This window comes from Portunus trituberculatus, chromosome 38, assembly GCF_017591435.1.
Source record: "Portunus trituberculatus isolate SZX2019 chromosome 38, ASM1759143v1, whole genome shotgun sequence".
NCBI classification, from domain to species: Eukaryota; Metazoa; Arthropoda; class Malacostraca; order Decapoda; family Portunidae; genus Portunus; species Portunus trituberculatus.
Genome location: NC_059292.1, coordinates 29429043 through 29444042, shown reverse-complemented (window position 1 = coordinate 29444042; position 15000 = coordinate 29429043). Strand labels below are relative to the sequence as shown.

The following is a 15000-nucleotide window of genomic DNA, read 5'->3' as shown; positions in this document are numbered from 1 at the left end:
GGAGGACGTACTGTACAAACAACGTTCATTTGCTTCCCTATGTTTTGTCAAGTATGAGCACTCAAGGCAGGATGAGTGAGGGAAGGGTAAATGAAAAACCTATCTTGGTATTCCCTTAAGTCACATTTTCATTATATATATATATATATATATATATATATATATATATATATATATATATATATATATATATATATATATATTATTTATTTATTCATTTTATTATCTTAATTATTTATTTCATTCTACTAGGTAAAATAACATCGTCATTATTTCAACTTGTATTTCATAATTTTATCCCTTTAGTGTTACATCAGCATGAGATGAAATCACATTGTCATCTTTTTAACTTGTTATATTTCGGAACTTATCCTTTACTCTTACATCAGCGTACATTTTTCATTAGATCATGTATTCAGTATCAGAATGTCACAACTCGTCATCTTGCGTCACATCCTCTCGGTATTCAAGTGTTGTCAGGGGTTAGTAATCTCAACAGCCTGGCGACGGTATCATGGTGGTTATCTTGGTTACTCTTATCGCGACCTGTTTTCATAGCCGGTCTGCATTTAAAAAATCTTGATCACGTCAGTTCGTCTGCAACTTCCTGATTCCAAACGAGTCACGCCTATTCTTTACAGTCCAGTCACGTGCGTGTAAGGTGTGTGTGTGTGTGTGTGTGTGTGTGTGTGTGTGTGTGTGTGTGTGTGTGTGTGTGTGTGTAGAGCATTCACATCTGTTTTTGCTTGCTTGTCTCTCTGCAGTTTTTTTTTTTTTCCTTTTGGTTTATTTATTCTTTTTTTTCATGGAATTACGTCTCGGTCCAATTTATCTATACCATATCCTGGATTTCCGTATTTGTTTTTTGGTAGTTTGTTTTTCAGCTAATTTATTTTTCTTCTTTTTAGCGATAGTGATGTAACGGTAGCAGTAATTCCTTTTAGTCCAAAGTGATAGGCAATATATTACAAAGAGAGTAACCATAGATATACTGATGAAAAAAGAAAAAAAAAAAGGGATATGAAGTTATGCTTATCATCTTTCTTAGCCATATATAACAAACAAAATATGTATCGTGAATAAAATAACAAAACATACATTGACATAAATCGATAAACTTAGTTCTTATACTGCAGACATTTCGAGTTCTCAGTTTAATACTATTGTGTCTCGTAAGTTCAATTTCGCTGTGTGTTAAACCGGACAGAGTGTTAGAGGCTGCAGTTTTCCATTTTTACTGTATTTGCATTCATTTACTTATTCCTTTATTTGGTTATTCTTTCTTATGAATATTCAGAGATTTGCGTTGAGTCAGTCATATCCTCCCTCACCCCCTGCAACTCTTCCTACTCCTTTGTATTCCAAGTGTTGTTTGTTTCATCATTAATTGTAATGTCTCGTGCTTTGCATCTCTTGAACCTGTTTATGTCCTTTTTAATCTATATTATTATTTTTTTCTTTTTATCTAATCGTTGTGTGTGTGTGTGTGTGTGTGTGTGTGTGTGTGTGTGTGTGTGTTTGTTTGTTTTACTTATCACGATGATGTGGGTGGTTAGCGATAAGAGATGCATTGAATAGAAACAGGACTCTGGTACGAGAATATTGTGTGCAGCAGCAGCAACAGCAGCAGCAGTTATGGAGAGGCAGATAGCGACTGGCGGGGTAGTAGATTAAGAGAGATATGGTGATAGCAGTGTGTATAATGAGAGAGAGAGAGAGAGAGAGAGAGAGAGAGAGAGAGAGAGAGAGAGAGAGAGAGAGAGAGAGAGAGAATTTCCCATAGGTAGGAACTGAAGAAGATCATATTAGCGTGAGGAAGACAGCGAGTGGGAGTCAAATACAGGCTAAATCTTCTGTTACGACGAGGAAAGCCATCACCCAATAAGATGAACCCATGGAGGGCCTGTCGTGCTTCTGCCTTTTAGAAGAAGCATATGTTTCTAAGGGTCTCGAATAGGGAATAATGAAGGCCGTGGTGCTTTCCTGACCACGAACCAGCAGATGATGACGCGCTGAGGGACAAAGCACGCCGAGGAATAAATACATTTCAGAAGAGAGAGAGAGGATACTGGAGCAAATAAGGTGGACAGAATAGGGACAGTATGTATTTGAAATTGGATACGACAAAGCTACGTAAGTCCAGGTGTTAGAGGAAAGCAATGACAAATGGCAGTAGTGTAGTACGGTATGTGTTGAATGTAGTGATAAAACATTGCAACCGTGTAGCTGGGAAGAGCGGCGATAAGGCGGCGAGACTGAAAGTGTTAGTTGTGGGAGAATATTTGATGATTTTTTAATGTCTGTTTTTTTATTCGTTTATTGGATCATGTGTTTATTGATTGGCTATCTGTCTATATGTCTATCCTCGTTTGTCTATCTCTTTATATTATCTTTCTACTTATATATTCAACCATCTACCTACATACCTATCCACCCATCTATCTATCTATCTATCTTCTCTCTGTCTGTCTGTCTATCTTTCATCTAATTATTCATCCATTCATCTTCCCATCCATCCATCCTGAAACACCTCCCAAGAATATAATTATAAAATGCTAATCACTCATTCTCTCCCTGACCTCAGAATTATGCCTCTCAGACCCACGGGACATCTTTACCTCCCTTCCTCCTCCTCCTCCTCCTCCTCCTCCTCCTCCTCCTCCTCCTCCTCCTCCTCGCTTTCCCCTGCCCTCCCCTACCTTCCTTCGCCTTCATCTTCCTCTCCAGCTCTCCCTTCACCGTTCACCCCTTTCCACTCTCTCTCTCTCTCTCTCTCTCTCTCTCTCTCTCTCTCTCTCTCTCTCTCTCTCTCTCTCTCTCTCTCTCTCTCTCTCTCTCTCTCTTCGTCTCTCCAGGCTCCATCATTCACCTCTTTTGTGCCGGGGTGATTCTAATCGTACTCCAGTGAGGCAGATGGGGTCACGCTATAGGTCAGGCCAGGTCGAGCCGAGGTCAGGTCAAGGTGAGGTCACGTGTGGGTGCGGCAACAACAACAATAATAAAAGACAGAATAGAGAAAGCGTTCATCTGACTTTCTCTTTTTTTTTTCAGTATTTTTTTTTGCCTCTTTCTATTATTCTTATTTGATCTCGTCTGTTTGTGTGTGCTTTTATTCTCTCTCTCTCTCTCTCTCTCTCTCTCTCTCTCTCTCTCTCTCTCATTTCAGTAAGTTCGACCTCATAAACATCGACAAACGGTAATGATAATAACAATAATAATGATAATGACGGCTATGTAACCATCCTCTTTAAAGGGGCGGGCGATTCACTGATCCTCGCCTCACAACACAGAGTTATACAGAATCACTTGCGCCTCATATCGGACCAAGAGGCGAAGATGCGATGCTATACAAGTGAATGCGAGGCAGGGAAAACATGTAGGGTGCTCTTACGTTGAAGGGATCTGCGTAAGGTCCGTCTTCAAGAACGGTTTGCTCTCTCACCATGACTATTTTCCAAGGCCAAAAAGATGATTAACAGGGTTTTCAAGAGTGTTTTTCCGGTTGATAATGTTGAAATCATGTCACTCTGCCTATAGAACTATAAAAAAATCACCTTAGAAAATTTGTGTAAATTTAAATAAAGTTTTTTGAAATAGTGGAGGTGAAACACAGAAGCTTATGTACTGTGTTAAAGCAGCTATCGTGTCTCAGTGTCTAGGCGTATGTTACTTTGGTTTGCGTTACTCTCAGTCAGTTTCCATGTTACGTTGTGGTATGTTCTTGAATTGAAGGGATCTATCTGCTTATGTACTGTGTTTATGTAGCTACCTCATCTCCTCTTGGTAGCTAGACACGTGTTGCTTTGGTTTTCATGTTACGGGAAGTGTAAAGCAAAAAAGAAAGGAACAATTATGCAGGTTAGGGAACAGTCGAAAGAAAACGCTGAAACTAACATGAAAGAGATAAAAGAAGCATTAAGAAGTGAGTACAGTAAAAAGAAATGAACAATTATGCAGGTAAATGAACAGATACTACTGAAATTAATACGAAACAAATAACGAAGCCAAAACGAAATAATAACAATAAATGACATAAGACGAAACGAATGAAAAGCATAACAGTGATAAAAAAGAAGTAATGAATAAGAAAAAGAAGGACAGGGAAAGGGTAGAAGAAAAAAATAAGCAACAAAGAACACACACACACACACACACACACACACACACACACACACACACACACACACACACACACACAAGACAAAGGGAGTGGTGTTAATAATGGTAGGAGGGTATGAGTGATGAGCCCCGTGTGTTATCTTGCCTTCTTCGCCTTCTTTTGTTTCTGCCTTCTTTATTACTTCATTTTTTTTCTTTCCCTTTCTTTCATATGTTTTCTTTCAGATCTTTTTTTCTTTGTTTATGCGTTCTTATTTCTTTTTTCGTTTTCGCTCTTCATGTTCTTGTTCTTTTTACTATTTCGTTGTCCATCTCCTCCTCCTCCTCCTCCTCCTCCTCCTCTTCTTCTTCTTCTTCTTCTTCTTCTTCTTCTTCTTCTTCTTCTTCTTCTTCTTCTTCTTCTTCTTCTCCTCCTCCTCCTCAATAAAGGGAAGTTTTCATTAACGTTCAAAATTCGGTAAAGTGAACGGTATTAGTGGTAGTTAAGCGCGCGGGATCACACACACGAACACACACAAACACACACACTAGTTGCAAGAATCTCCAATTTACTAGAATGACGTGTATTATTATTATTATTATTATTATTATTATTATTATTATTATTATTATTATTATTCTTAGTAGTAGTAGTAGTAGTAGTAGTAGTAGTAGTAGTAGTGGCACTTTTTTTTATTTTTTAAATTTTCCTTTTCCTTTTTTTATTTTAATTTTTCCTTGTATGTTGTTAGAACACACACACACACACACACACACACACACACACACACACACACACACACACACACACACACACACACACACACACACACACACACACACACAATAGTTGCAAGAATCCCCAATTTACTAAAATGGCGTGTAGTAGTAGTAATAGTAGTAGTAGTAGTAGTTGTAGTATTAGTAGTTGTAGTAGTAGTAGTAGTAGTAGTAGTAGTAGTAGTAGTAGTAGTAGAAGTAGTAGTAGAAGTAGAAGCAGTTTTTAATTTTTCCTTTACCTTATTTCTTTTTTCTTTTTCCTTGTATGTTGTTAGAATTCTCAAGAATCTCTCTCTCTCTCTCTCTCTCTCTCTCTCTCTCTCTCTCTCTCTCTCTCTCTCTCTCTCTCTCTCTCTCTCTCTCTCTCTCTCTCTCTCTCTCCATTTGCATACTAGTATTTATTTCTCTTTCTCTTTATTTATTTACAAGTCAAAAGTTTCAAAAGAAATAAACATCGCGGTTCCTCTTCCCTTCCCTTCCTCTTCCTCTTCCTCTTCCTTTCCTTTCTCCTTTTCTGATTTTCCTCCTTGGTCTTCTTACTGTTGCTTTTTCTCCTATGTCGCATTTTCCTCCTTTCCTGTACCCTGCGATCCCTCCTTCCTTCTTTCCCATTTATTTCCCTTCTTCCCAAATCCACTCTCCTCTCTCCCTCCCTCCCAGTCTTCTCTCGCCAAATCCACCCCTCCTTCACCTCCTCCTCTTCCTCCTCCTCCCTTTATTTCCTTCTTTTCAAATCCACTGCCTCTCATCCCCTCCCTTCTCTCCCCTGTCCTTAACCCTTCCTGCCCCAAAATACCCTCTCTCTCTCTCTCTCTCTCTCTCTCCTCTCTCTCTCTCTCTCTCTCTCTCTCTCTCTCTCTCTCTCTCTCTCTCTCTCTCTCTCTCTCTCTCTCTCTCTCTCTCTCTCTCTCTCTCTCTCTCTCTCCCCCCGAGTGTCAGGCGTCTCAAAAATAACCCTTAAGCTTCCTGTCACACAATCTGTATTCCCTTGTGGCTCCCAGGCAAGATAAGTAGCTTAGAGAGAGAGAGAGAGAGAGAGAGAGAGAGAGAGAGAGAGAGAGAGAGAGAGAGAGAGAGAGAGAGAGAATAGTAAGCCCATTATGCCATCCAGCGGTCTTACCCATAACGGGATTTAAATAGCAGGCGACACACACACACACACACACACACACACACACACACACACACACACACACCTGCCCTTCCATTCATCTCACCTGTACTGAGGGGCATCTAGGACCCTTAATTACACGCTTGCATACCTGGACACGCCAAATCACCTTGTCCCTCCTCTTCCTCCTCCTACTCCTCCTCTTCGCCCTCCTCCTCCTCTTCCGTAGTAGTAGTAGTAGTAGTAGTAGTAGTAGTAGTTGTTGTTGTTGTTGTTGTTGTTGTTGTAGTATAGGAGTCATATGTCGTGGAAGAAGGAAAGAGGGAAGATTGATGTACGGGAGGTAAATAAGGAGAAATGAAATGGAAGTAGCGCACAAGGGTTTTCTAATATTGAGGATGGAATGAAGGGAGGAAAGATGGAGGCATGGAGAGAGAGAGAGAGAGAGAGAGAGAGAGAGAGAGAGAGAGAGAGAGAGAGAGAGAGAGAGAGAGAGAGAGAGAGAGAGAGAGAGAGAGAGAGAGAGAGAGAGAGAGAGAGAGAGAGAGAACACGTTTCATCACCCTTTGCCACTCCCTCCTCTTCCTCCTCCTGCTGCTGCTCCACCTCCCTCACCTTCCTCCCTCACACCATCACCACCACCACCACCACCACCACCACCACCACCACCACCACCACCACCACCACCACCACCGCAGGTAAACAAGCAGCAATCAATAGAATACGCTAACCTGTGACGTGGACTTCAGCTTTAAGGATGCAAGACAGAAGCAAACCGCCGCATAAGGAGAAACGGCAACAGCGGGAGAAAGACGCGAAGTGAGAGAGAAAATGAGATAGCGAGTAATCCACGAAGAAGGAAGAAAAAAAAACAAAAAGAGAGAGAAAGGTTAATAAATAATAATATAGGTCTGAAAAGATACGAATTAAGGAAGAATGTAGTAAAGAAAATCAGTAGAGAAATAAAGGGAGGTGAATAGGTAATAGTGAAGAAAATATGAAAAGAACGGTTTGGAGGTAGAGAATATAGGAGAAATGCCGCTTTGAAAAAATAGCGAATAAGGGAATGAAAATAAGGTACAGTAAAGAAAATATATGAATAAAAGGGTTTATATAGTAAAGAAAATATGGCTTTCATATGATATAAAGAGAGATAACTTTACGAATGAAAGAATAAGGGTAAAGTACAATAACGAAGGTGGCAGAGGGATACGGAAAAGAAGGAAAACGCGAGAGAAAGTTAAATTTACGAGGAATGGAATAAGGGTAGATTATGATAACTGAGGTGAGAGAAGGACATGTGGAAAGGAATAAGGTGAAAGGGAATACCTGTGAAAGAAAATAGAGATAGAAGAATGAGTTGAGTGGGAGAGAGAAGAAGAGGAATGTTTATGTATGGAACAAGAAAATATAGAAAAGGAAAATGTGATAGATATTGGGGAATACAAAGAAAGCAGTTTTACGAATAGAGGAATAATAAAGAATGGCAATAAAAGTCTTATTTACAGTGAATGACACGAATAAAGCTACGTCGAAAGGAAAAAAGGAATATTTATGTATGGAACAAGAAAATATAGAGAAGGGAAATGTGATAGTTTTGGGGGAATACAATGAAATAAGTTTTACGAATAGGGGAATAAGAAATAATGTAAAATAAATAAAATAAAATGTATACAGTGAATGACACGAGTAAAAGCCATGTCGAAAGAAGGAGAAGAATGTTTATGTATGGAACAAGAAAATAAAGAGAAGGGAAATGTGATGGTTCTTTTTTCGGAACACGAGGAAAACAGACTGACGGAAAATAACGCTAAAGTGTAATCAGGCAGGAGTGATTTTAAAAAGAAAAGAAACATAGAAACAAATAGAAATAAAGGAAAATACTGAGGAAATATATAATACTGTTTTTTCGGAATAGATGGAAAATTGTTTTACGAAATGAGAAATAAAGGGAAAAATGTAAAGAAGGTGAGATAAGGCATGGATGAAATAAATCTTGAAAAAAAAGGAATTAGTACAGAAGAAGAAGAAAAAAAAAAAAAATGCAGCAAATACAAAGAGAAAATGTAAAACTTTTTGGAAATATATGGAAAAAAGCTTTACGGAATAAGATAAATAAAAATGGTAATAGGAAAATTGCGATAAGGCCAGAATAAAGATGGACATTCAGATACGGAATATATAAACAAGTAGATAGATCGGTAGATAGGTCGACTTATGGATAGACAAATAGATAGTTCAATAAATATGGTAAATAAGTAATGAGTTGCCACAAATTACCTGGATGAAGAATTGAAGAAAACAAACACGAATGAAGAAAATGATGAAGTGAATAAATAAAACGAATGCTGAGGTTTGCAGAGAGAGAGAGAGAGAGAGAGAGAGAGAGAGAGAGAGAGAGAGAGAGAGAGAGAGAGAGGTAAGGGTCGAACAAAAATATATTTAAAAAAGCAGTGAGTGAGAGGAATATTATATTCTCGAGTGTCTCTTTGGAGGAGGAAGAGAAGACGAGGAGGAGAATTTTCTTTGTTTCTTTAACTTTATCCTTAATTTTTCTCCCTTGCCTTTTTCTCTTTATTTCCTAACTTATTTATTCATTCTATTTTTTTGTGGGGGGGGGATCAAATTTATCTTCATTTTTATTATATTCATTTTATATTTATTTTGTCTTACAGTGTTGGTTTCTATCTTTATTTTATCTTCCTTGAGTTTTATCTTCAAATTATCATCCTTGTCTTTTTGTTTTCCTAATTAGTTTATTCATCATATATTATCATATCTTGACTTCATCTTTTTCTTTTCAATTCCATTTTTCTATTCTTAATTTTTCATCTATCTTTTCATTCATGTATACATCTTTTATACTTCTTTCTTTGTACATTTGTCTCATTTATCAATTCACTTTAAATTCTTCTTTAAATCTTGGTTATTATGTTGTGTATACTTTTATAATTCTGGCAGACTAACACATAAACTTACCAACCCATATAATTGTGTGTTCACTTACTGGTACGGCAAACACCCCATCAAGCCATCCCATTGCCAGCCATGACTGGCTCCATAACGGACGGACTGATTGATTAATTAAATGAGTTATATTTTAATTTGCTAATATACTTTTCTATTTATGTTATTTGATTTCTCAGACAAACTCAGCATCGTCCTATCCTTAATGTTGCGTATTTAACCCCTCCAGTACCATGCCACGTTTCGATATTAATTCTGTTTACTATTTGCCGATTTGATACAGCTTCAGAAATTTATGTAGGGATTGAAATAGTGAAAACTGATCATTAATCTTCTGACCTCCATAGATATTTCCTAATGTCAATGTCAATAAAATCGTCTAATCACGCACAAAAAACAAGGTAAAAATGTGTCTCAGCATTCAAGGGGTTAAGGTTAAGAATAATTTGTTTAGCAACAGATTGTTTAAGTGACTGACTGGAAGATTTACTTATATGTCATAATTTTCTTCTCATTAATTCGTCAAGCATAACGTCACCTCATCCCATCTACCATGGACTTGAAAAGAAAGAAAATGAATAAGTGAAAAAGGAAAGGAAAACTGACCCACTAATTCACTGACTTATTTGCTTACTTATTCATTTCTCTTCTAATTTATTCCTCAGACAAACAAAACACCGAGTCTCACCCTGCCCCGCCTTGGCCGCGTCCCGCCCTTCAGCAATCCACCCCGCCCCAACCCGCTTCCCTTCAGGTAAGCAAACTGAAGGTGAGGTGGGGCAGTAAAGGCAAGTTTTTGGAGAGAGAGAGAGAGAGAGAGAGAGAGAGAGAGAGAGAGAGAGAGAGAGAGGGGGGTAGCTTCGTATATACGCCATCTGTAGTGCACTGCATAGCCGCGAGGGTTCACTTCTTTGTGCGCCTGCGCCGTGGAGTGTGTGTGTGTGTGTGTGTGTGTGTGTGTGTGTGTGTGTGTGTGTGTGTGTGTGTGTGTGTGTGTGTGTGTGTTGAGGAGTTTGCCTGGTGCGTTGGTCTTGGTTTTGGGCTTAGCTATGATTCAAGCATTACAACTTTCACTTTCTCTCTCTCTCTCTCTCTCTCTCTCTCTCTCTCTCTCTCTCTCTCTCTCTCTCTCTCTCAAGAAAAAAAAAAAGGAAAAAAGACAGCAAATAAAAAAAGGTCCTTATAGAAGTTTGGGAGATTCTTGTTGATATTTGATATCGAAAAAAAAAAAAGGGAGGAAAATGAGAACACAATTCCAAATGAAGCTACCTCATACCAGCCTTGCCTCCCTTGACACCACCTCCTGCACCTTTACCCACAGCCTCCACCTCCACCTCCTCCACATTGTACGTACATCGGGGAGTTCCAGCAGCCTCAAGAGGCGTGGCCTCATCCTGCTGTCTGGCCAGGGAATGGGGTTGGGGGAGGGTTGGGATCTCTGTATCTCCTCCGCTTGGTCTGGAAGGAAGGAAGCCTTGGCTCAGTCCGTGGACTCGGGCCTCACCAGCCCGGAGGCGAGGACGACTCACTTGGGGCGGGTCCGCGTGGGCAGGAAACGAGGGGATAAAACGCCGGGAGATGCACAAGACAAAGGCGCCTAAGGCAACTTGGGCCGTATCTGTCTGTTGGTCGAGGGTACTCTTGTAGCAGCTGCGGCGCGGCCCTACAGAGATGGAGTCTACTGTACATAGGAGGAATGGGGGACAAGGGGAGAAACCTAGCAGAGGAACGGAAGCCACAGCAATACACCTGCCCAGGTGCTGCAGGCATCACAGCCAAAGCGGTGTTGTCAAAGCCTGTAGACAAACATTATGAAACTTTCTTTATGGAAGGCTGCGCTGCTCCGACATAAGGCTGGTGCCACACCGCCACGGCGCCGGGACGTCCGCCTTGCCAGGCACCACCAAGACAAAGAAACTGGAGCACTAAAAGGCAGAACAAAGAAGCCATGGAGGGCGCAGCATCCACACTGCCTTTGCATTCCTATCTTAGGTGTCTGGCCACCACCACCTGCGGCAGGTGTGAGTACTGCAGACCATCTTGCACGACCCAGCAGCCTCCGCCGACCCGTCTGCACCGCCACCACCACCATCACCAAGAGCAACAGCAGCTCCTCTTGGACTCTCAGCCCTAGAGCCATGCAGCCATGCAGACATGCGGGCTGGACTGTGCCGGTGTGGTGGTTGGGACCGGTGGCCTTTCTTGGGGCTTGAAGAAGGGTCAGGAGGAGCGTGGGGCGAGGGGCGAGGGGCTGAGGGAGGGTGGGCTAAAGTCATCATCATCCCGAGAAAGGTGAAGGTCCGCAGGTAGCTGGCTGGCTGGCTGTGGCGGTGGCTGGGTGCACGGTCAACCTGACTCACCTGTTGTTGGTATTTAGTCTGCGCCTCTCTCTCTCTCTCTCTCTCTCTCTCTCCTCTTCTTAATAGAAAAAAAAAAAAAAAATGAAAAGGACTTGTTATCCATTATGAGAATATTAGTGACAATCAACAGTTCTGTCTAATCTGGTGATGGACAGTAAAGACTAAGGCTCCTCACCGTCCACCGCTTTCCTACCTCTTATTCCTCCCCTCGTTCCACTGCAGTGCCATCTGTACGCGTCTGGTGCCTGGTCGTCTCCATCACGTCGTGAGTGGATCTTGCGCGGCGGGTGAATTGTAAGGATTATAAGTTCCATATTCAGAAACGCTTTGGTCTCTCACTGCAACTATTTTCCAAGGCTACAAAAAAATATTAGCCGGGTTTTTAAGAGTGTTTTTTTCAGTTAATAATGTAGAAATCTTGTCACTCTGCCCTTAGACCCGTAAAAACACATTAAAAAATCTAGTGTGAAATTAGATAAAGCCTTTTGAAATAGTGGAAGTGAAGCGCAGAAGTGTTTGAGAATACAAACTTAAGAGCGGCGATTGTAGCGGTGGCGGTGGCGTTGGCGGTGGCGGTGGCAGTGGCGGTGGTGATGGTTGAAGTAAAGGAGGCGTTCGTGAGCACATCATCAAAAAGGAAGAAAAAATAAATAAATAGATAAAATAAAATGAATGAATGAATAAATAAATAAATAAATAAAAAAATAGATAAATGAATGAATAAATAATAATAATAATAATAAAAAAAAACCCTAAGGCATAAAGAGGCAAATGAACAGCATGCACGTCTTCCCCCTCTTTCCCGACAAGCAAGCCATGTCTGCGAGCTGAATTTGGGGTGGGTTAGGCTTAGTGCAGGCGGCGGGGAGGGCGGGGTATGTGTTGGCACGGGGGGCAGCAGATGGTGTGTTGATTGTGGCAGGCTGTAGTGTGGACCTTTTTAAGACCTATCTTATCTCCCCTTCACCCTACCTAATGCCTCTCCCTCGTCCATGTGCTCGCCGCGCCCAATATGTATTTAGGTCTGTTTGGCCTCTTTATATATTTGGCAGTTGGCTTTTCTTTTCTAAATAGCACGTGATAACAAGCAGGGAAGAAAATAAACATGATAGATACTTTAACTCACGTTCTTGCTGAGTGTTGGCCCGTTTTATTTCATAAGTATTTGAATTTTGTTTGGCTTCCGTCCATGTGTAGCAGCTCCTTTTCCAAATTACCATGTGATAACAAGGGGGTAAATAGAGAAATGAATATGCATAGACTATTCAATTCGTATTCTTGTTGACCTCTTTCGCTGCAAAAGTTTAAATTCCGTCTGGGTTCTATGCCTCTGTAGCAAAGCAGCTCTTCCTCTTCAAACTATCTCGGGATATGAAAAAAAGGGTGAACGTAACTTTTCTTATCATTTTTTTTTATTTGTATTCCTGCTCTCCGGTGCCTCGTTTCGCTGAACAAGTATTTGAAGGTCTGTGCACGTGTAGCAGCTTTGTCTTTTCAAAGCAGCTTGAGATAAGAAGCAGAAAATAAGTGTACGGCATGTTTTCTGTGACTATAGTCGTATCTCTAGTTCTAGTTTTTGCTGTACGAGTGCAGGATATGAGAGTCTCTTTACCTTCTATGCTGGTCCAATAACTCCCTCCTTTCAATCCGACACGAGAACAAGTAAAAAAATATAAGTGAAGATATTTTTCCTACAACTGTATGATACAAGACTTCGATTTCCGGTACTTTGATCTTATTTTTTCTTTCCTCTTTTTGTTTTGCTAGTGCACGTAACGTTGGAGCACAAAGGAGAGAATACCTGGAAGAGAATGAGTGAGTGATGCACCTTCAGTATAGTGCCGCGCGAGCCATGAATCATTCCCGGGTGGTGACTCCTCGGAAAACCTGCTTACTTACGCACTCTGCATGCACACCGGCAGACTGCAGCGATAAAATGAGGAATAGGAGGGGTATCAAACTCATGTTGTTGTTGTTGTTGTTGTTAGTGGTGGTGGTGGTGCTGCTGTTGCTAGTTCCTGGAAGTCTACACCACGCAAGAACGACTGTAAAAGCATGAAAAACAAAACACTGGTGGATGGATGGGCTGTGTGTGTGTGTGTGTGTGTGTGTGTGTGTGTGTGTGTGTGTGTGTGTGTGTGTGTGTGTGTGTGTGTGCATATAAATACTGTGAGATTGGAAGACCATGGTTTGATTTGTTCCTTTTCCTTATTAACACACACACACACCGCATAGTGTAGTGGTTAGCACGCTCGACTCACAATCGAGAGGCCCGGGTTCGAGTCCTGGAAATCGGCGAGGCAAATGGGCAAGCCTCTTAATGTGTGGCCCCTGTTCACCTAGCAATAAATAGGTACGGGATGTAACTCGAGGGAATGTTGCCTCGCTATCCCGGTGTGTGGAGTGTGTTGTGGACTCAGTCCTACCCGAAGATCGGTCTATGAGCTCTGAGCTCGCTCCGTAATGGGGAAGACTGGCTGGGTGACCAGGAGGTGACCGAGGTGAATTACACACACACACACACACACACACAAGAATGTTTCATAAATACACGAATAAGAACAGTCGCCCCGTTGGTTTATATAATAGGCATCACTCTCCTCCTCTTCCTCCTCCTAATGTATTACTGTAACCTGTTTCTGAGGCTGTCCATACTAGGCGGCGGCGGCGATGGTGGTTGTGGTGGTGGTGGTGATACATACATAGGGCAGTGTTATCTCCTATGTCTAGCCCCCCCCCCCCCACACACACACATACAAACACACACACACCTTTAATTAAAGTCACTCGGCTCAATAAACTTACTTTCATTCATTTCACTTGCATTCCAACGTTTTCATTTTACCAGTTTTACATTCATCTTCTTCCTCTTCCTCCTCCTCCTCCTCCTCCTCCTCCTCCTCCTCCTCCTTCTTCTTCTTCTTCTTCTTCTTCTTCTCCTTCACCCTATTGCCGTTATTCATTCCCTCCCCCACCGATTGACTCCTCTCGTTTCTCTCACCCACTCTCTCACACACTCACCTCATTCTCCACACCGCTGCACTTAACATTGTATTTCTTGTTTTATTCATTCTATTTTATTTTGTTTTAATTTCTAACACGAGAGAGAGAGAGAGAGAGAGAGAGAGAGAGAGAGAGTTAAGAACCGACCACTAACTCAATAGGAAGAGAGAGAAAGAAAAAGAAAGAAAATAAATAGAAAACGTGATGATATTCCCGTTTGTCTTCTTCCTCTTCCCTCCCTCCCTCCTCCTCCTCCTCTTCCTCCTACTCCTCCTCCTCCTCCTCCTCCTCCTCTCCTCCTCCTCTTCTTCCTCCTCCTCTTCCACTCCTCCTCTCCCTCTTTCCCTTCTTCCTCCTTCCTTCCTCAGTTCACTTTATCGATTTTCATTCGTCCCAAAATCGTGACCCACATCTTTCCTTTTTTCTTTTATCATTTTCTTTTCTCATAAATTCTCTTCTTTATCTACTATCTCTTATCTTCCTTACGTGTGACTATATTTTAGATCGCCTTTCCTATCCTTCCCTTTTCTTCTCCCTCCCTTCCTTTTTCATCTAGACTTTCCGTTTATTTTGTCTTACATTTTCTTTTTCATTTTTTTTCTCTTCCTGTTCCTTTAATTTCTTTCTTTTGTCTTATTTCTCAATTTTTATTTTTCTATTTTTCGTGTTTGTGTTTACTTT

At 41.1% G+C, this 15000-nt stretch overlaps 1 long non-coding RNA gene across 2 annotated transcripts in view; it reads left to right on the top strand.

Moving 5' to 3' along the window:
• LOC123514500 overlaps positions 1-15000 on the top strand; it is a 45436-nt gene that overhangs the window by 10746 nt on the left and 19690 nt on the right. Inside the window, exon 2 of one of the 2 annotated variants that reach the window (XR_006677620.1) lies at positions 9622-9710. This is a non-coding gene — a long non-coding RNA (uncharacterized LOC123514500). Of the gene's footprint in view, positions 1-9621; positions 9711-15000 lie in introns of those variants that run through there. The other variant, XR_006677621.1, reaches the window with a different exon arrangement.